Source organism: Branchiostoma floridae, chromosome 3 (assembly GCF_000003815.2).
Source record: "Branchiostoma floridae strain S238N-H82 chromosome 3, Bfl_VNyyK, whole genome shotgun sequence".
Taxonomy (NCBI): domain Eukaryota; kingdom Metazoa; phylum Chordata; class Leptocardii; order Amphioxiformes; family Branchiostomatidae; genus Branchiostoma; species Branchiostoma floridae.
In genome coordinates this window covers 5,391,761-5,412,197 of record NC_049981.1, presented here as the reverse complement: position 1 = coordinate 5,412,197, position 20,437 = coordinate 5,391,761, and the positions used below count along the sequence as shown (strand labels likewise).

The 20,437-nt window shown below is 40.2% G+C and overlaps 1 protein-coding gene and 1 long non-coding RNA gene across 3 annotated transcripts in view; one reads left to right on the top strand and one right to left on the bottom strand.

Annotated features, from left to right (window-relative positions):
* LOC118410893 (normal mucosa of esophagus-specific gene 1 protein-like) overlaps positions 1-11,689 on the bottom strand; it is a 26,891-nt gene extending 15,202 nt beyond the window's left edge. Inside the window, exon 1 of the mRNA XM_035812779.1 lies at positions 11,596-11,689. The gene's annotated coding sequence lies outside the window, so the exon portion shown is untranslated. The remainder of the gene's footprint in view (positions 1-11,595) is intronic.
* Positions 11,690-14,049: 2,360 nt separating this feature from the next.
* LOC118410898 overlaps positions 14,050-20,437 on the top strand; it is a 9,939-nt gene continuing 3,551 nt past the window's right edge. Inside the window, exon 1 of one of the 2 annotated variants that reach the window (XR_004830615.1) lies at positions 14,050-14,139. This is a non-coding gene — a long non-coding RNA (uncharacterized LOC118410898). Of the gene's footprint in view, positions 14,140-16,078; positions 16,145-20,437 lie in introns of those variants that run through there. The other variant, XR_004830616.1, reaches the window with a different exon arrangement.

Here is a 20,437-nt window from a genome sequence, read left to right as displayed (position 1 = left end):
CAATCATGAGACTAAGTCTAAAGCCATGAACAAAATTATACACAGGGCACCTTACATTGCGTACTTCATCTTCCTTTTCTTTGTCTAGCCCCATTCCTTCAGTGATCCCCTCTGGAGACTATGAGGCTTGTAAGAGGTCAGTATATTCGTTTCGGATGCACGCTACAAATGATGAGACTAAGTTATCTTATTCGTCTTCCTTTCGTTCTACCAACATAATGTTACATTTCTTAAACCTACCCGGAGACTATGTTTCTATCATGATAAGAGAATATGTCTATAAGTTTGTATACCCATGCTGGCTGGATGTTATCAAAAGACTTTATCTAAAGCCACGAACAAAGCTATGCTCATGATGTCTTGCTTGGCGTACTTCGTCTTCTCGTGTTCTATCTACCGTTATATTACATTGGTAATCTCACAGGAGACTAGGGGTCTATTTCTAGTCTATACCCGACTGACTACGCTGGCTATTATTGGGAGAATACTTTGCAAGGGAAGTTTTGCTACCAAAGGAGTTGGTCGGCCGCGCAACCTTATAAGGCCTTCACACTGAAACCGAATCAACAGGAATCAAGCAGAACTAGCCGGAATGAAGTATTTGCAAAATTCGTGGCACATTTGGGGCCATTTGGGTGGGAATTCCAAATGGACCTTACATCTCCTTCTCACGAGAAGGAATGAGCCGAAATGCCGTCAGAATTATTTTTTCCATTCCTGGGAATTCGTAGAGTATTCTAGAAATGCTCACTGCATTCCAGATATTTGTGTCAGTCTTTTGGCTGTGCCGAAAGTTTATGGCATGCTAAAAACTTTCCATTTTGCTATACTTCATTCCGGCTGGTTCTGCTTGATTCCTGCTAATCATGGTTTCACAGTGTGAAGGCCCTATTAGCGTGGACTGACTCCCCTGTCCAACTGATTTCTCGACTTTTTGCCGAATTCTACAATCCCCGCACCCCCATAAGCAAGGCCTTTGGGATTCTAGTCTATTTCTAGGATATCTATATCCAGTCTGGGCAGATATGATAAAAGGATGTTTGGTGCGCCGTGTGTAAAATATTTACAGTCTTTTCCTTTACCAGCCTTGCCTTCCTTAGTATTCATTTCTTGGGGCACTTACTTGCCCTTAGTATAAGCAGAATATGTACAGTCATAAAACGTGAAATTTTCAAACCGCTATGCTGGTCTGTCGTTTTAGACACGACAATGCCGGCAGAGACTAGGGCAAACTACTTACACGACGTTCAGCTGATTGAGTCGACTTCTTCTCTATCTTAAGATTGTTCGCTCTTCGATAAGCATCCCCTCGCCCGGGGCGTGAGTCCTTCTATTAGAGACACGAGGTGACAACACACCCCATGCCGAGATACATGACATTTATAATGGGGATTTACAGGGACAGGAGGCGCCTCATGCTGAGACCGGGTCAGGATTTAAACTCTTCTGTACATAGAGATCTAGATTGGACTGATTAGCCACGCCCGGTCTCACAGGGGCGACTGATTCTGAAGTCAAAGTCCTCATCGCAGAGAGATCAACATTGATGTACGTGTCAACATGGAAATATACACAAATACACACCCGTGCACACAAACACTGACACACACACACACACACACACACACACACACACACACACACACACATACACACACACAAACACACACACACATACACCTACACACACATTCACACACACACACACGCATACACAAGTTTACACGTACACACGCATTCACACACACACACACACACACACAAACAAAAAACACACACATATACACACACACATACATGCACACGCATACAAACACACATACACAGTCATGCATTCACGATGTAAACAGAATGATTATCTTAAGTTGTGTGCTTGCATCGTGTAGCAAGATGAAGATTTTAAAAGACCTCTACTTTACGAGCCCGCAGACCCTTATCTGAGCCAGACGGCTCATCATATTTATGACCTTATCTCATACAAGTCCGCCCACACATGTTAGAAAGCACTTAGAAACACACGTTAAGCAAGATAGAGTCATACATTAACAATGCAATGTCTCGTACAAATCCTTCCCTGCTGGCATATTGAAAAGCTCCAAGGAATTTGCAAATTTATGTTCTTTATAAATATAATGCTGAATTTCATTGCTTACTGCAACGGTCAAGCAAGGTGAAAGTGGGCAAAATAAAGAGTTCGCCCGGCAAGAGACTCCAAAACACTGACTAACATCCAATGTAAACGCACTTGTCCTTATTTGACTAAATTCTTCTCTTTTGTATCCAGCTGACATGTCTGCTTGGAGACTAGTGAATCTTATCTCGAGCTTCAAGCGACAAGACCAGTATGACAAGGACTATTGACTTACAGTTACCCCACGTGAAGACACAAGAGGAACACCTTCTTCGCTCTTTGTCTATCTGATATTGTCACTAATTAAGCGTCCTTTCCCTGGGGCATAGTGACACCTCACCGAACTCAGACCCCATGCCGAGCAAATTACTGATAAGCCATCTTGAGATGAACTTAAAGGTTCCACTAAAAGATACAAAAAGGAGCACCTTCTTTGGCTTTACTCTTTCTCTGTTTGGCATCGATTTTGGTGACTTTTAATTTTGTTTCAATTTTCTGTTCACAAGATGTAACGCTAGTTCACCTTTATTCGTGGGGTAACCTATATCCGTCGTTTAAAAAAACATGGTATTTAGGGATCGACTGACAGTGGTTTTAAACTGTAACATTTTGAAATACATGCATTGCAGTTTAGAGCCACAGTCCGTCGACTTATTATCCTTATATATTATACAACGGATATAGGTTACCCCACGGATAAAGGTGAACTTGCGTTATATGTTTTCGTTCTTTACATTAGACTTAGTTATATTGCTATTGTTATTGTTACTGGGTGGGCCGACTACTCACTCTTTGCAGCCAGGGACTGAATTGCGAGGAGCTTACAATAGGCGGGGCTAAATCGCAAGGGTCTGGAGCGAGCTGCCATTCGGTGCCACTCAGGTGACCTCAATACGACAGTAATTGCCCCAAGTGCGGCCAAGGTACTGTAGGTTTTGAACCGCTCACACCGCACCATCGCACATGTGGCCGGTTCTTTAACGTGCCCGGGGTATGGCTCTCCCCAGACACGAGACCTCGTCCTATCCGAGGCAGCATACTTATTGTGTCTAACACAATACTGTGACACTAATGGAGATCCAAATAAAACAAACAAACAAACAAAATCGTCGCTAGTCATTCTTCCCCCCAAGGGCACAGTACGCGGCGATAACAGACCCCATGCCGAGTGAATAACTGATACGCCATATATCATAGGGACGTATATAGACGTACGACTGAAGGTTATCCCATACTGGGAGAAGGTTATCCTATACATCATCATACTGTCGGTATGGCTGAAGGGAACATGTGGAAAGACTTGTCACCACCGCTGTCTATCATAGTCCTGTGAGCACTTTGATACCGCCGCCATTTGTTGATTATCACCATGAAAAATGGAGATATAGTTTTGAGTGTGTCTGTCTGTCTGTCTGTCTGTCTGTCTGTCTGTCTGTCTGTCGGTCGATCTGTCTACCTGTTTGTGTTTCCGGAGTTTTGTAGTCAGCATAACTCAAGAACCTTTGGATGGATTACAATAATATTTAGTATGTGGGTAGGTGTTGAGAAGACAAAGGTCAAGGTCAATTTTGTGACCTTGGTACTGCAGCGAAAATTCTGCACTGCGCTTGGTCCAACGTTTTAAGGTATTTATCCACAGGACATTGACTGATATTATACGATGTATCATGTATCAATAATTCATGACCACAAAAGCACTTAGGAGAATAACATCGTTAATAACGAAATAGTAGGAAAGGTATTCAAGGGCGTTGCCCTATCTCCAGTACGGTTCGGTCAAACAGGGACAATTGAAATGTCGATTAACTCCTGAAAGCACGTTGTAACCTATCAGCAATGTTTTATTACCTCCATGAAAAATGGACTTGTAGTTTTGGATGTGCCTCTCTGTCTGTGTGTTTGTGTTTCCGGATATTTGTTGTCATCATAACTTGAGAACCAATTGATATTTGGACTACAATGATGTATGGTATGTGGGTAGGGGTTTGGAAGACAAAGGTCAAGGTCAACTTTAGCCCCCCTGGTGTGTGACCTTGTTACTGCAGCAGAACTTCGATTTTTTTTGTATCTTTTTACCTGGACATGCTATGGTCTGGATTTTATGGAGACTTATAGCTTGTAATGTAAGGGAAAAGTCGTGTATGTTTGGTTCGCCTGGCAGCTTATTTGCCTGTCCTTTGTAAAGCCACACTCACCAAGCTACTTTTATACATGTCGAGCGATAACTTATCAATGAAAGAGTAAATAGATACCAACATTGCTGTTCTGTTTAGGGTCTTGACTTCCATATATCTGTCACATCCCACTGTGCTGATAATTCTTCATCTTGCCATGCCATGTCCACCCACTCTCTTTTAAACACAGTATTCAGTCGTCTTTTCAAACGCACCGTGTTCCATGTAATACATCAGGCCTAGAGGCTTTAGAAAACAGAGCCAATATTTCTGGCATTGCTGTCTTGTCAAGAATTTCTATTGAGCCCACGTTATAAGTTGAGAGTAATTCTTCAAGTCTCTTTAACACTCCTATGACAAATACATTCATAGACCGCAGACACGTTCAGCGACAGGCAATTTATAATAGAGGCTATCAAAAACACGGAGAACCTAGCTCGTGCTACCCCATGCTGTGAGAATGACGTCATATATCACAACTCCAGGGAAAACATCGGGACTCAAACAAATTACACGCAGGGTGGCATTTTGAACACTGTAAATGCAGAAACTTTCGCGGTGGATTAATCTTCGCGGTTTTCGCGGCGGCCGCTTCACCGCGAATTGAAAACCACCGGGAACATTTCTCCATAACAGTAAGAGACTACAGTGCATGGTGCTACCGCGAAATTAAAACCACCGCGAAAAGTCCATTTTCCCGCTACCGCGAAATCAAATATCCGCGAACTTAGATTCATTTACAGTATTGCAGTTCCTTTTGATGATTAGGCCATGTTGATTTCATTATATGTATGACATCCTATTGAGACCAAAAAAAATGTGCGAGCGTGCGAATAAAAAGAAAAATATCGTTAAAAAAAGTTACCTTCCTTATGAAATTCATTATGCAGTGGTCAGATAGATTGAACAAATGACTGAACACACAGAATATAGTATACCTAATAATAATAATAATAATAATAACAATAGATTCTTATTCTTTGTTATTTTACACCTTCTTCTTTTACCTTGGACATTCTTTCACATTTGTAGTCCGAATTGAGTACTACTGATTATACTTGGTCAGCACAAGATAAAAATGCCACCTGACTCCGTTTGACGTTAAGCCAATACAATATATCTTAGCTGAAGGGTTTCTGTATAGATCAATTCAGATGAAAAGAAAACTAGTATAATACATGGTTCATAGGATATCTCGTGACACTACACGGTATATGCTGTACATAAATACTACACCAGTAGAGAGATACACGAAAGAGTAATATTCAGACGAAATGGTTTGGAGAAAGAAATTTAGTAGGTAGCCATCAATAGTTTACTTTCAATGACATCAGCTAAAATTCTATTCTATTCTTAAGGATGAGGGTAACAAACTGCGATCTTGTTAAAATCTTGCAATGGATTTTTGCTTCTCTTCTGTCTTGCATCCCCTAAGACCTACATCACATTTCCAAACCGGGGCCAGACCTGGCAGTTTTCGGGAACGAAAAGTATGATATACAAGATACCAATCCACACAAAACGTAAAGGGAATAGTTCTTTGTGTATATTTGTACGTAAATACTTAGATACAGTTTTCTCTTTCGTTTCCACAAACAGACCGGTTTGAAAATGTGGTATTTGTTCGATCAAGGTCTTTTTTTAAACAAAAAGCGAGGGTTCGACGACCTCGAGTTCAACGACCTCTGGGAGAAATTTACGACCCACTGTCCTTGAATCAGGAGTACGCTGCCATGGCAGCGACAAGCTTAACCTTGAAAAATCGTCCCATTAGATTATTGAGGCCATATCCTCCTATCACCAACTAGGGCGGTGGCTACATAGCTGATCGGTATGATTCGTTCAGTGTGTTAGATACTGAACTAATTTCAGAGATACAGAACGGATTTTCTTAATTTTTGTGTATTTTGTCGTCTTCTTAGTCATACTTTTACGTATTACGCAATGTCCAAACTTTAAAAAAAGTCGGAGAAAATAACACAGCAGTGACGCAGTGAACGAACCCCGCAGTGACGCAAGCTTGACGCAAGTGCAGTGAGAGTTCACCTTTACCTTGATAACGCCCGTGCTTCATTCTGAAATTGCATTGATGTTTTCCCTAGCCTGAGTATCATCCGTATTCTACCGGGGCTCCTTACACTCGCTACCCCTAAAAAATAGCGAGTGTAAGGAGCCCCGGTAGAAATAGGATGGTACCCAGGCTATGTTTTCCCTTCTCGCGGTCCTCAATTAGCTGAATGACTGTCCGAAAAGCAGGTCGCCATATAACTATACGAACTTTTATTTACCCTAATATCTGCTCGGAGATCGCAAGTGTTGAATCATATGTAAATACTATTTACGAATCCATCCATTCATTTTGCAAAGGTTTTCCACTCATAGTGCGTTGTCTAGATACCAATAGCGTAATGGTCGGACTACTGGTTCAAGGTCCTCTCTTAAAAATTTACGACTGTCCTTGTAACCGGTTGCCATGGCAATGACCAATAGGACGGCGAGGCATGGTTCCATCCAATTACATTACTGATCCTCTTTCATTTCCACATGAACGGTTCAATCAATGTCATCCATCAGTTTTGGATCGTCCAATTTTCTCCGTACAACGAAAGGTTCAAACTAGAGGGCAATCAAATGGTACGAATCAGATCGTACGTCATGACCTGTCCTTTATATTGGGAGGTACAAGGACAGGTTATCAATGAATCAAGATATCTATCTATTACATTCATCCATTCCCCTCTCTATCTATCCATCTATCCACCTACCCATCCATTACTGTAAATGCATTTAAGTTCGCGGGGATTTAATTTCGCGATAGCGGGAAAAATGACGTTTCGCGGTGGATTTAAGTTCGCGGTAACACCATAGCCTGCATTCTAATACCATAAATTATTGCGGTGGTTTTAAGTTCGCGGTGAAGTGGTCACCGCCAAAACTGCGAACGTTAATCCACCGCGAACATTTCTGCATTTACAGTAATCTACATGTATCCATTCACCTATAGCATTTGTATTCTTTAATACAATTATAGATACTACTACTGTCCGAAAGTCTATGAGGACTAAGACAATACGTAAGAACAATGACAATGTGCACTATAATCCAAAAAGGTGTGCAAATGGAATACAAAATACATAAACTTAATGATGCAACTTGGAAATTATCAAGTTTATGTCCAGAGTTCAATTCAAGGGGCTATAATAACTATGATAATCATGCATCCATTTGAATATATTCTCTATTCATATGTCTATCTATCCAGAGCTATTTCTAGACTGATTAAATTTCACTTATAGCAGCCCGGCCGCCCAGCAGCCAATGGACTTGTTCTTTTCTTTTGAGAAAACAAAATATACATACAGAGAGACAGAGAAAGAAAGTGAGAGAATCATCATAATGAATAATATCATCATAATAATAGATATAACGATAACGTACCACATGTTATCTTTACTGTAAACGCACGTCTGTTCTCTTTCACGATCACACGAGAAACATTTGTATCTGCTGACATATGCTGTGTGAAGGTTCATCTTCTTATCATCAAAGTCACGGTCCGTAACAACATGTTAGAAAACAGATGGCTTTTTACGAGCGTAACTGTGAACTAGCAATGTAACAAATCGGCTGTGACTTCCACGTGTTCATAATCTTGGTCTTCATCGAGTGTTCAAAAGGTAGTGTATGAACCCATTCATGTCCAACTATTTATTCTTCTATCTACCCGTCTATCAATCCTTCCTTCGGTAGTGTATACTGGATACAGAGTGAGAGAAAGAAAGAAATACCTACTCCCTGATAAAATGTTAGAAAACAGATGGCCTTTTACGAGCGTAACTGTGCGGCTGCAATGTAACAAAGCGACTGTGCCCGCCCTTGTGTCGGTTACATAGTACTGGTCTTGTACCAGTGTTCAAAAGCTAGTATATGAACCCATTCATATCTATCCATCCTTCCTACGGTAGTGTAGACTGTATGCATATTGAGGGTATTACTAAGAAAAAAATTCATAGCACCCTGATAAGAAGATGTTAAAAAAAAAACAGATGGCCTTTCACAAGCGTTTCTACGCACTAGCAATGTAGCAAATCGTCTGTATTCACCCTTGACTCGGTTGATACTGGTCCTCTACCAGTGTTCAAGAGCTAGTATATGAACCCGTTCATGTCCATATATTTATCTATCTATTACCCGTCTATCCATCCTTCCTTCGGTAGTGTAAAATGTATACAGAGTGAGAGAATGAAAAAAGTCCTACCCCCTAATGTAAAAAACAGATGGCTTTTTACAATCGTATCTACGAACTACAATGTAGCAAATCGGCTGTGTCCGCAACTATGTCAGTTACTTTACCAGTGTTCAAGAGCTTGAGCCCATTCATGTCCAACTATTTATTCGTCTATCTACCCATCTATCCATGCTTACTTCATTACTGTAGACTGTATACAGTGTGAGAAAGAAGAAAAAACACTCATAGCTCCCTGATAACAAGATGTTAGAAAACAGATGGCCTTTTACAAGCGTATCTATGCACTAGCAATGTAGCAAATCGGTTGTGCCCACCTCAGTGTCAGTGATTTCGGTTATACAGGTCCTCTACCAGTGTTCTAAAGCTTGAACCCATGAACCCATCTTTCCTTCGGTAGTGTAGACTTAATACAGAGCGAGGGAAAGTAAAAAATCCAACTCACTGATAAAAAATGTTAGAAAACAGATGGCCCTTTACAAGCGTATCTACGCACTAGCAATATACCGAATCGTTTGTGTCCTCCCCTATGTCGGTTATACAGGTCCTCTACCAGTGTTCAAAAGCTTGAATCCATCTAGCCATTTTTCCTTCGGTAAGTGAAGACTGTATACAGAGCGAGAGAAAGAACAACACCCTGATAAAAATAAGTTAGAAAACAGATGGCCTTTTACAAGCGTATCTACGCACTATAGCAATGTAGCAAATCGGCTGTGTTCTCTCCTGTATGTCGGCTATGCTGGTCCTCTACCAGTGTTCAAGAGCTTGTATATGTTGAACACATTCATGTCCATCTCTTTACTCTTTTATCCTATCAGTGTTCATTAACCTTGGTACATTAACCTTGAGAGTATAATGGGAGGGAACATGGACGTATGGATCTGTCTACTGTGGGAGTAGTTAAGGTCTGGTCTTCATAAAGCGGTCACGGGGCAGTGGATGGTAACATTGAGTTATTGACTTGTTATTGGGAAGCAGACAAGATTTCCGGAGGTTGATACTGTTGGCAAAATAAGGAAGTTTTTCATTAATACCTCATTTCCACTAGGACGGCGCTCTTACCACGCTCTCTCTGCGACCTAAAATTTGACATATCGTTCAACGAATTGTATAGAAGGGAAATGGATCCTTTTACACTTTGTGTTTTTTTATCTTCTCAGTCACACTTTAACGTTTTGTATGATATACCCAGTGTGAAAGCGAATGTTACATATATCCTATTTAGGTCGCAGTGAGAGCGCATCGCGATCGCCGTCTAGTAGAAAGGGGGCCATAGGAATATGAGTTATCAACTTGCTACTAGGAAGTGGACATGATTTCCGGAGGTTAATGCCATTGCCTCTGTTGGTAATATAGGGAAGTTTTTCATAAAAACATGTTTAATGTTCATAGGACAGTGAGTGGGCAGAGGATCGAGTAATTGATTGGAAATGGAACCGGAGAAAGGTTGTAGGGAAGTCAAATATTTACCTGTCGTCTAGACGTTAGCAAATAAGTACGTCACCTACAATGTATGGTCTGCTTTCACTTTCAGAACTACCTACATAACCTACATTTTATCAGAAAAATTATATCAGAAAATTTGAAAGGAAATTGGCGCCTGCAGTTCCAAAAAGCCACTAGGGGGTTCAAACTCTCAGCACTTAACCTCTGTCCACAGCATGTCCAGAACACGATATATCAACGATGGAAGGTCCGCTGTAGTACCTTAGAAAGCCGCTAGGGGACCCATTGTCAAATTTGGGCAACCAAATGTCATCAGAATCTAGTCAAGGCTTCTCGAGTTTTGCTGTTGCCAGACAGACAGACACGCTCAAAATATAACCTTCTGGCGAAGGAAAAAACTAAAGTGTGTTCTACAGGTAAAATATTAATTTGCAAGTTCCCAATAAGGTAATGCTAATCTTTATACTTTAGACCCCTTTCCATTGGTTGGTACAGATCGTACAGCGACCAAAATTGATATGGATTTTTGTGAGCCTTGGTATTAGAATTAAAATGTGATGCAAGGTATAAAAGTATAGTCAACATACAATTATAGTCAAAAAGACAAGAAAACACGTAAAAAAATTAGAAATTCTTTATGTATGAAATTCGTTAAGCGATCTGTCAACTCTTGGCCACTCATCTTTCTCAGAACAGACGAAAGTAGTTAGTTGTTAAAGCACAAAATACCTCAAGAGTTAATATGGCTGAATTTATTGCTTATTTCACTTCTTATGAGGCTTTTGTCTCGAAGAATGTGTTATCAAATCTTCCGCTAGCGTCTATGTGTACTGTCAAGATAGTGTTTCGGCTCCGGCTGTTTTTGACTCGTTTCATACGATTTTCGGGCTTTCTATTTTGTACTGTTCATTTCCAGCGGCCAAATTAAAGCTCTGTCGGCACTAACCCCTGTTGGCGGGCAAAAAGAAAACAGTTGTACAAAATAGAAAGCCCAACAAAAACGCCTCAAAATTGTGTTAATAAAAGCCGGAGCCGAACCTCTGCTTGAAGAGTATCTAAATATACACTACACATTACGGGATCTTTGCTCCCTTACTAATACCTGAAAAAAAGTTTCTAGTTTCGGCAACAATGCTGGCACATTTGTAAGACATTTTGGCGAACAAAGAAGTCGCTGAAAAGTCATTACGTATCAAAATCTGTCATCTGTTTTCAACACTAGTACTGCGAGGCAAGAAAAAAGTAATTGCAAGAAAACACAGTGACATCAAGCATAAATGTAATTTTTTTTCTCTAGCATGCAGACTTATGCACACTCCTGCATCAGAGCAATGTTTCCAGAGCATGCCATTTACTTAATCAAATTTGTTCCACCTGATCTAGAGCTATGTAAATAGAATGCAGGTAAAGTGATACAAATTGGAACAAATCGAAACAAATTGCGATTCCCTGCTTCTATTGCACAACTGCGTCAGCTCTTAATATGCAACCAAACAAGAGACGAAAGCGGAACTTCCACGCAAATACACTTCCTAAAAATACCACTTTTACCCGCAAGAAAAATACAAATTAGAAAGAAAAGGGGAAAGAAGACCCACCTGTTGAAAAAAAACACCTGTTGCGGTGAGTACTCGTTCAATCAAAATCTCTATAAGTAACAGAGATGTGATGTTCTAAATGCGAGCTAACTTCAGAGCGGTGCGCTGGTAGTATACCGACTCTAAGACCGGGGCGGTTAGATAAATGTTCAACCCGGCAGTTTACCAGTCACCAATCAGGGTCATTATCAGAGTTAGCCTAGACAGCAGCCTCCGTCGACGGGCCTTTTTCTTTTAGTTTTAGAAAAACATTTTAGTTTTAAACAAGTTATACGCTATACTATAAGAAAGTACAATCAATCAACTTATGACACACTAAAACACAAATAAATACCTTGATGTCATAGTGAAGAATTAGACAAAAGTAAGACAAAGGCTAAGATTACATTGTAAGTCTAAATAGTGCTTAGATACGCCCTTATTATTTTCTGTTTTCTTGTTGTATACTTGTCTGATTGCTATTGTTTTCACGCTTGGTAAGTAGACCCGGTAGCAATCATACAACGCCTCTAACGTAGTGTGTTGAGCACTGGGCGCACCTACGTATACCCTGGATAAAGAAAATCTAAAATAAACAAATAAGAAGCTCTATACAGAGACTGGTGCTGTTCAGTCAAAAAATTGGGTGAGTTGAATTTTTGTGTTGGGTATTGCAGTTTAACTAGTTCAATAACTTCTTCAATAACTAGTTCAATAACTAGTTCAATAATGACTACTACCAACACAGACTTTCAAGTTATTAATAAGCTCTGTAACGCTACATGTAAAAGCCCTCGGCAAAGACTGCTATTCAGGCTACATTATTTACAGCACCCTGCACGCGAGCATGCGCGTCTGTTGCTGAAACCATACGTGATTCGCGGCACGTACGCCGTTCGAACCACGCGCACAGATCCCAGCGTCTCCATAACAGGGTGGAGATCTAATGTTTAAGTCAACAATGGCTGACACAAAGGTCAACTGAACCGGTACAAACTCGGGTTACGCTTGAATGCAGGTAATCGATACATAACAACGTTACCTTAAAGTTTGCCTCAAGTAATGCACTTTTATGTAATTCGTTGCATAAGATGCGATTAAACTTGTCACAGCAAACACTGACTAAAGCCCCGGTCACAAAGCGCGTACGATCCCTTGCGATTCCTTCCGATGCGCAGGATAATCGCAGTGCGACGTAAGTCGGAAGAAAATCGGAAGCAATGGTTTAAGTATATAAAGCCGTGGTCACAAAGCGCGTAGTGGATCGTACGATGAGGTCATAAGAGCGTGCCTGTGTCAATCGCAGTGAATCATAGTAAATCGGGGAGCGTCGTATGGCGAAAAATAGAGCTGAAATGGATTTTGAACATGTTCAAAATTTCCCTATCGTCGTAAGGTTTTATTTGCCCCCATAGCAGAGTTCATTACGGCAATTTTTGTCTACTGATGAGGTTATAGATTTATGATTTTTTAGTATGCTGTGATGGTTTCAGTTTTACCTGATATTGTCGATATTGACGAAAAGGGGAAATATATCAGTCGCAACTGCCACAGTCGCAACCAGAGAACAGCGCGTCACGCACAGGTGATGCAGACAATAGTTTGATCGCTTCATGCACATGAGTTTTTAATTAGATCAAATCTCAGCTCTCGTCGGTCTTGGCGCTCTTGGGTCAGTTTACCATAATCGTAATAACCATTGGGACAACTCGAACATAAAGTCAGGCTCTATGAGCCGGAAATATATATGATATAATGCTTATCATTTGATTTTTGTATGATGGCATCTTTTTGTTGATAGCATATCATGATACGATCTTCGTAAGAGCCTGACACGTAGAGCCGGCAAGCAGGCCGAGATAACCATACCAGTACTCACGCTTGATTTTAACTTTTGCTTGTAATATTGTTGTCATGTTCTTTTTTAATTTATTTTTACAGTTAAAAATATTATAGGAAGGTATTTAACAGCTACGTCCACATGTTTGTTGGTTAAAGAAGCACAAAAGCGGTCAGACGGCTATACAGAAGAGACACAAGTGAAAAATCGTGCGACGCTGGAAAAATTTTGAACACCATCCGATGCGTTGCGATGGCTTGCGATGCTTACGATTTTCTTGCGATATACTGCGCTCATCGTACGATATGCGGAATAGTCCATCGCAAGGAATCGTACGCGCTTTGTGACCGGGGCTTTAAGTACAACGTGCGACCACGTCCTGTATGTTTAAGGTAGTAAAATATTACCCCAAATGTCGGTTAGATCGAAGGGAGGATTTATGATATATACACATACATTTTAACGACCCAGAAAGTCAAATTTACACGTTGCCACTTACATGTTTAAGTTGTAAACGAAAGCAAACATATAAATGCAATATCAGCGAACTCTCAATTTGGGGACGCAATCGGGATATGGACGTTACCATGGCAACCGCTTGCCACATTGGCGAGTCGCCAGCTACGGGGCAGATGCGACAGGTGGTCACATTGGCACTTTCCTGTCAGGGAAAAAGTGTTGGGTCTTGCGCAAGGCTATATACGGGCGATCTCTACATACAGACGGTGAGTACCTTGTATATCATTAAAAAGGTAAATGTAGTTCCATAGCACTTTTTCGAGGTCGTATCCTCGTAGGGGCAGTTAGTTGTTATCCATCATGTCTAATGCACGGCACTGGAAGGCCAGCTCTCTCCTTTTACAGCCTTTTACCTCCGCAACCAAAATTCAATACCCATTCAGGGCTCGAAATACCACCTGCTTATATAGGTTAGTGCAGGTAAATTTGGAGCTGTGCAGGTATTTCTGGTGTGTACCTGTACCTAACCTGCACTGGTCCATGTACTGGGTTTTATACATGAATGTCCTATAATGTAGGTGTGTATGGATTGTTATTTCCTGTATTGATAGGAAGGTATGAAAGAAAAAAATAGAAATGCATGGTTCCTGAACAATTTTAGTATGATTCATAATTCTTAAGTTCAGAGTTGTGCAGGAAAAATTTGTCTGATGCAGGTAATTTTCAATGTAAAAAAGTATTTCGAGGCCTGCATTGTTACACCTGGGTGGGGTGAGGAAAGCACCTTTCCTGAGGGCGCAAGATCGGAAGTATGGCAGGACTTTTACCTAGAATATTTGGCTTCTGGGCCTAACACCTTGTAGTTTATATGCACCGCACTATCTTTGGAGCAATATTGAATGGTTCTAATTCTACTTCCTTCGTATATAGTTTTGATATCTCTATGAAACTATTCACAGATATATAACGATACTACGTGTATCTCAATGGCATTTTTCTATTTGTTCTGTTCCTGAATTCTTCTGTGTTTTCGAGGGAAAGATTATATATATATATATATATATATATACACTGTGTGTTTACGGTACATTGCAGACGCGTTCTAGACGTGCATGTCATGTTGTGGGTTCAGCCCATGTTTATAGTGTTTGAGTGTACGTTTGTTATGGGTGTGTTGATGAGCTGTCAGCAATGTCACCACCAGTCGTTTCAAGTTCACTTAAGTACCTCCGCACTTAGCCACATTCAAATTACACCTAAAGTACAAGTTACAAAGTACTTGAATGTGGTCTACAATAGCGGCTCCAGATTTTGTGTGCTTACGGCAGCTGTGTCAAGTCCACATGTTTCTCACAAACACATCAGACAGATTTGACGCCCTTTTGTGCTTCAAAGAACCGCAAACGTATCAAAAAGGCAGAATACAGCAGTTTTTGTCATACATACAACCACACTGGCCACGTAACGCACATAAAGTCGGCAAGGTTTTTGTTATTTACATGTTTCTAGTTGTAGCTCTTTCAATCTCAGTATACGTTATCGTTGTATCGAGTGATTGTTTGTGATTCAGTCCTCTCCAATGTTCTGATATGGGCCAAGTGCTCTAAAAACCCCAGTGTCATTTGTAACCAATTAATCAACCACAACGATTGAGATCACTTTCTTTGCTATAATATTAAACAAAAACGACAGTAACAACATACTGCATACGCATATGCTCTCTAACACAGACAAAAGATATATATTACTTGGTAACTTAGTAATCCAAAGCATTGCGGTCATAACAACAATTAAGCACATAGCAATCAAGCTAAAGCGGTAGGTAAAAACTGTTTGCAAACACAGATTGAGCGTTGTTGTTTCAGAAACATTATACTTTATCTCAGTTTACATCAACATGTACTCAAACAGTGAGGTAGAGCCAAAGTCTTTCTTTCATTGTTTGTACAGTATTCAAAAAGCCGTGTCACAATATTGACGTTTTAACGTAGTTATTAAGCTGAGTGCGTTAGGTGCATATGATAGAAAGTGTAGCAGATAGGGTTATGGGCCTGTATTGTGTTCCAAGCCATTCATATTGTTTTGAGTGTCAAGTGAGCGTGTCCCGCTCATTGTGAAGATGTAAGCTATGGTTCCCACTACTCATTCATCTCTGCTAAACCGTACCAATACAGTGTAAACATTTGAAGGTCGTTTTCCAAGGTCAAAAAGGCATCCGACGCGTTCGGGTTCATTTTATCCGTGAGGTGCGCACGTCAACGTTTGGTCAACGTAAGTGCATTTCTTAATATTTCTTTGAGGCACTTAGCATGCCTCTAGTTCAGTATACGAACCATGTCTACATACAGTGCAAGAAACTTTCGCCTGGTTGCCAGGCCCCCGATTTCAAATCTCAATAATTCTATCGTACTGTGATCTAACGAGGGGTGGGGTCACTGCTGTAGAATTTCCTTGGGGGCATGTTGGCACTTGAGCCGAGGAGTTGGCCTGTGTAGGCCCTGGAAAAAGTCTGGCTTTCAGGCTAAAGTAGCTTATGTGAACAAAGCTAATACGGCATAGTTCTAGTCTTCTAGTACTGAAAACAATATTGTCCATACAAATGAAGTCACACTGTGTGAACAGGATACATAAACTGTTGTTAGATAATGCTAGCGTACAATTATCTTAGCCTGATCGTAAAGTTTCAGATTAAACATTGGAGAGACGCCACTCAAGGTTGTACAGGTACGTGCCCTGTCTACGTGCCCAGATTAGAAGTGGCCCCTTCTGCTACTATTACAGTTAACCACACGGTGAGATTCTTCAAACTTCTATCTCTATGAGACTCGTAGCACCCATAGCCTCGCTCGTATCACTTTTAAAGTACGTTTGGGGTTGGTACGTTTGTCGTTCAATATTCTGTGAGGCATCGATAATAACTTTTGTCTTCCCTTGTCAGTTGCACCCATGTGTAACGTAAGTAAATTTGCTTCTTTACTGTTTTTGTGTTTGCGATACTTAGGCTTTATAAGTTCAAGTTAAACAAATCCCAACTACATACGGTAGCTGCTGATTTACAGCAACAATATAGAAGAGACAAATACGCCATGATCTTGTAGACATTCGGACGTTATCATTACATACGATAAAATCACAATTACTTCTAATACAAGTAGGTTGGTCAGAACTAAATTGAGTGTACAATAGATAGAGCACATAGAACCAGTATGCATTCAAGATAAAGGCAAAGCCACTATATGTATGGAAACAAGATGGGCGTGTTAACTGATCAGGAACTAATAATATATTTTTCCAAGAGGTATAACTACTCAGTACATTTCACATTTCGGTGACCTTTGCGCTCATATGCATTGTTTGCTAGTGGCAGACTATACATTTGTACAAGATAAGGAAGTTACAACTTGATGCTTTACATGTAGATTGTAGTATTCAGCATATGGGGTATGGAAACGTGGACATAGATAAACCCAAAGTTACTATGTGTAACCTTACATACTGTTAGGAGATAATGTACATGTAGGCGTCAGTGTGAGAGGGGACGGCGACTGGTTTGTTATCGCTATTTGTGGAGTCGTGTAGCAATATAGAGAGTTAACCGCAAATGCCTGCCCGCTGATATATCTGGCAGTGATACGTGCTCCTGCTGTAAAATACATTTCTTTTATTCAGAGACGAAAAGGGCCACACAGTGCAGTTATGTATGGTGGAGCTGCAGATTAAAGTAGCAATCTACAGATTTGACCACAAATTCATGTAGCCTATAACGCTAGTTGACCTTTATCCGAGGGGGGACCTTTAACCGTTGTATTTAAAAACAAGGTATTTAGGGATCATGTTAAGTCAGCTGACTGTAATTGTAAACTGCAATATTGTGAAAATATTGCAGTTTGACACCACCGTCCATAAACTAGAAATCCCTAGAATAGATACCCATTTTATTTTTAAAAAACGGATATAGGTGACCTCGCGGATAAAGGTGAACTAGCATCGCACTTTATTTACTTCCTCGTTGTATGTTTGCGATGCTTGGGATCTACAAGTGCCACTTAAACAAATCCCAACCACTTACAGTACATTGTAGATTTACAGCACCAATATTAGAAGAGACTAGTGGGCCACGATCTTGTAGACTTCCAGGCATTATCAGTACATACGATAAAATCACAATTACTTACAATAAGTGTAGGGTGGTGAGTACTAAATTGAGTGTACAGTAGGTAGAGCACAGAGAACTGGTGGCATACAAGATAAAGGGGAAAAACACTATATATGGCAAGGGAGGCATGTCAGAAAATAAGAGTTATTTTAGCCAGGATCACATGCTCGGTACATTTTACATTCTGTCAGCGTTAGCTCTCATTTTTTGTTCATGTAAGACGATTTTATCCTTACACGATAAGCAAATTACAACTCCTTGCTTTAGAATTTAGACGATAGAGCCGGAGAAAGTGTATAGACTATAGTAACATGGATTTAGATAAAGTCAAAGTTATTATGCGTGAACGCACACGTGAGCTAATTGTACGTCTGGCGTCAGTGTGGGTTTTTATGATATCGCTGTCTGCGCCATGAATCCATAGAGAGAGAGTTAACCGCAAATGTTTGGCCTCTAATGTTTCCAAAGTGACAATTTTGTGTCTGGGAGTGATACTTGTACAGGTTCTTACCGGCGTACCACTAAAGACATTTTCTATTCATAGACAAATTGGACATATAGATATGGTGGAAACTTAATAAATCTTGAAGGTTGACTGCCAAAATATGGCTCCCAGTGTGTCTAATGTAAGAAATGAAAACGTCTGCCTGATCGTCATAAATCTTACTTCTGCAAAGAAAGTATATTTGCAAATGACGGAATAGCTTGTAAATATATATAATTCACATTTCTTAGGCCGTGGGCCCTATGCTACAATATCTACAGACCGTGCTTTTAAATAGCTTGTGATCATAATTCATATTATAGCTGTAAGTTCGCTCCTCTATTCGCTTCCCCGGGCCCGCATATCAGCCTCTGACACCTGTATATATCATACTATTTAGATAGAAATATATTGAAGTTTTGTCTGAGGAAAAAAATACAAAATTTTACTACAAAGATTTAAATCGATTCCCAGACTTCCATAACACGCAGTCTGAAGCCAAACCATTTCTGTAATTGAACCTAGATTTTTATTGCAAATTCATGAATTGCTAAAGTCTCCAGGCTAATTGCAAACTGTATACTTAATGAAGGCACACATACAATAGGCAGAAATAGAATGGAATGGCTATAAAAGCTAGTCTACCTTGCAGTTCACGTCTGGAATTTTAGGGGGTCTAATTTTTCGTCTAAAGGCAGTGTATAGAATAAATCAATCAGAGACTGTTCTTGAAAATACAAATAAAGCAAAACCAAGTCACGTCAGTCCTAGCTAACGTTGTAAAACTAAAATATGTAAAAGTCACGGAACATTACACTTGTAACGAGCACGTGTCCCGATAGCTTCTCCTTCTAAAAGACACCTTTACAGTCCAGTGCCTCCTTTATGAAACTGTCAGACAAAAGATGAAGATAAGGTGAGGAATGTTTGAGATTTGTATCTCCTACCACTTCTTACATTTTCATTACCTTTTCTCTCAGTCCAAGCACGAAGGATTCCATCATGAGATGTTCACGTGATGATCATGTGATGATCATGTGATGATCACGCTTCAGAAGATTTCGATGTTAAGGTCAGGAGATCAAAGATTGGTGGACAATCTCATGCGGACAAGACTGTAATGGCTTCTGGCTCATCGATCAAATTCTGGCTCAATGTTCTCTAACGGTAGCTGCTATCTTTGACGAACTCATGATGTGTCATCGAGAGATTATCTTGTCTGTAAGGGATTTGCCAAAGATCAAAGACATTCTTATCATTCTGTTACTGTGTCTATCATCTATAACGAATTCATTAAAGGTTATAGTCAAGGTGGCTTCTGCTATGACCTTTTCATTCAGGAATTGCGAAGTATTCGCATTAAAATTCCTCTATGATACTTAACGATTTGCGTCTGTTAAGATGAAGCCCATTTGTGTCCTAAGATCATCGTATCTTAAGTCCTAAAGGACATCAAAAATCAAATACGTAATTGTTACTTTGATTTGCATCGGTAATAACCTCATAACATCTGTTGTCAATCTGTCTCATAGTAGCTTCATATCTATTCTAGCTGTGCTACAGTTAAAGCTCTACTGGCTGTAGATTATAGTTACTAACTCTGTGAAACGTTCACTGCGTAGATGAGAAAATTGAGGTCAGATCAAAAGGCTAATTCAAGCAATTTTCAGACTTATTACTCGTATGCACCATCGCTGGAAAGATTAATGAACACACCATTTCGTCTTCAAAGATCAAAGACGCTTTGTATTACCATTCAGTGTGACTTGCGTATGCGACGACCCAAGAAAAGGAGCCGCCAAGGCGTCTCAAAGTATCAAATTCTTCTGTCAAGATGCACATAAAACAAACTGAACAAGATTGGGAAAGACTTGTAAGACCTGGAGTTGGAACTAAACAGTGACTAAACACGAAGTAGGGATAA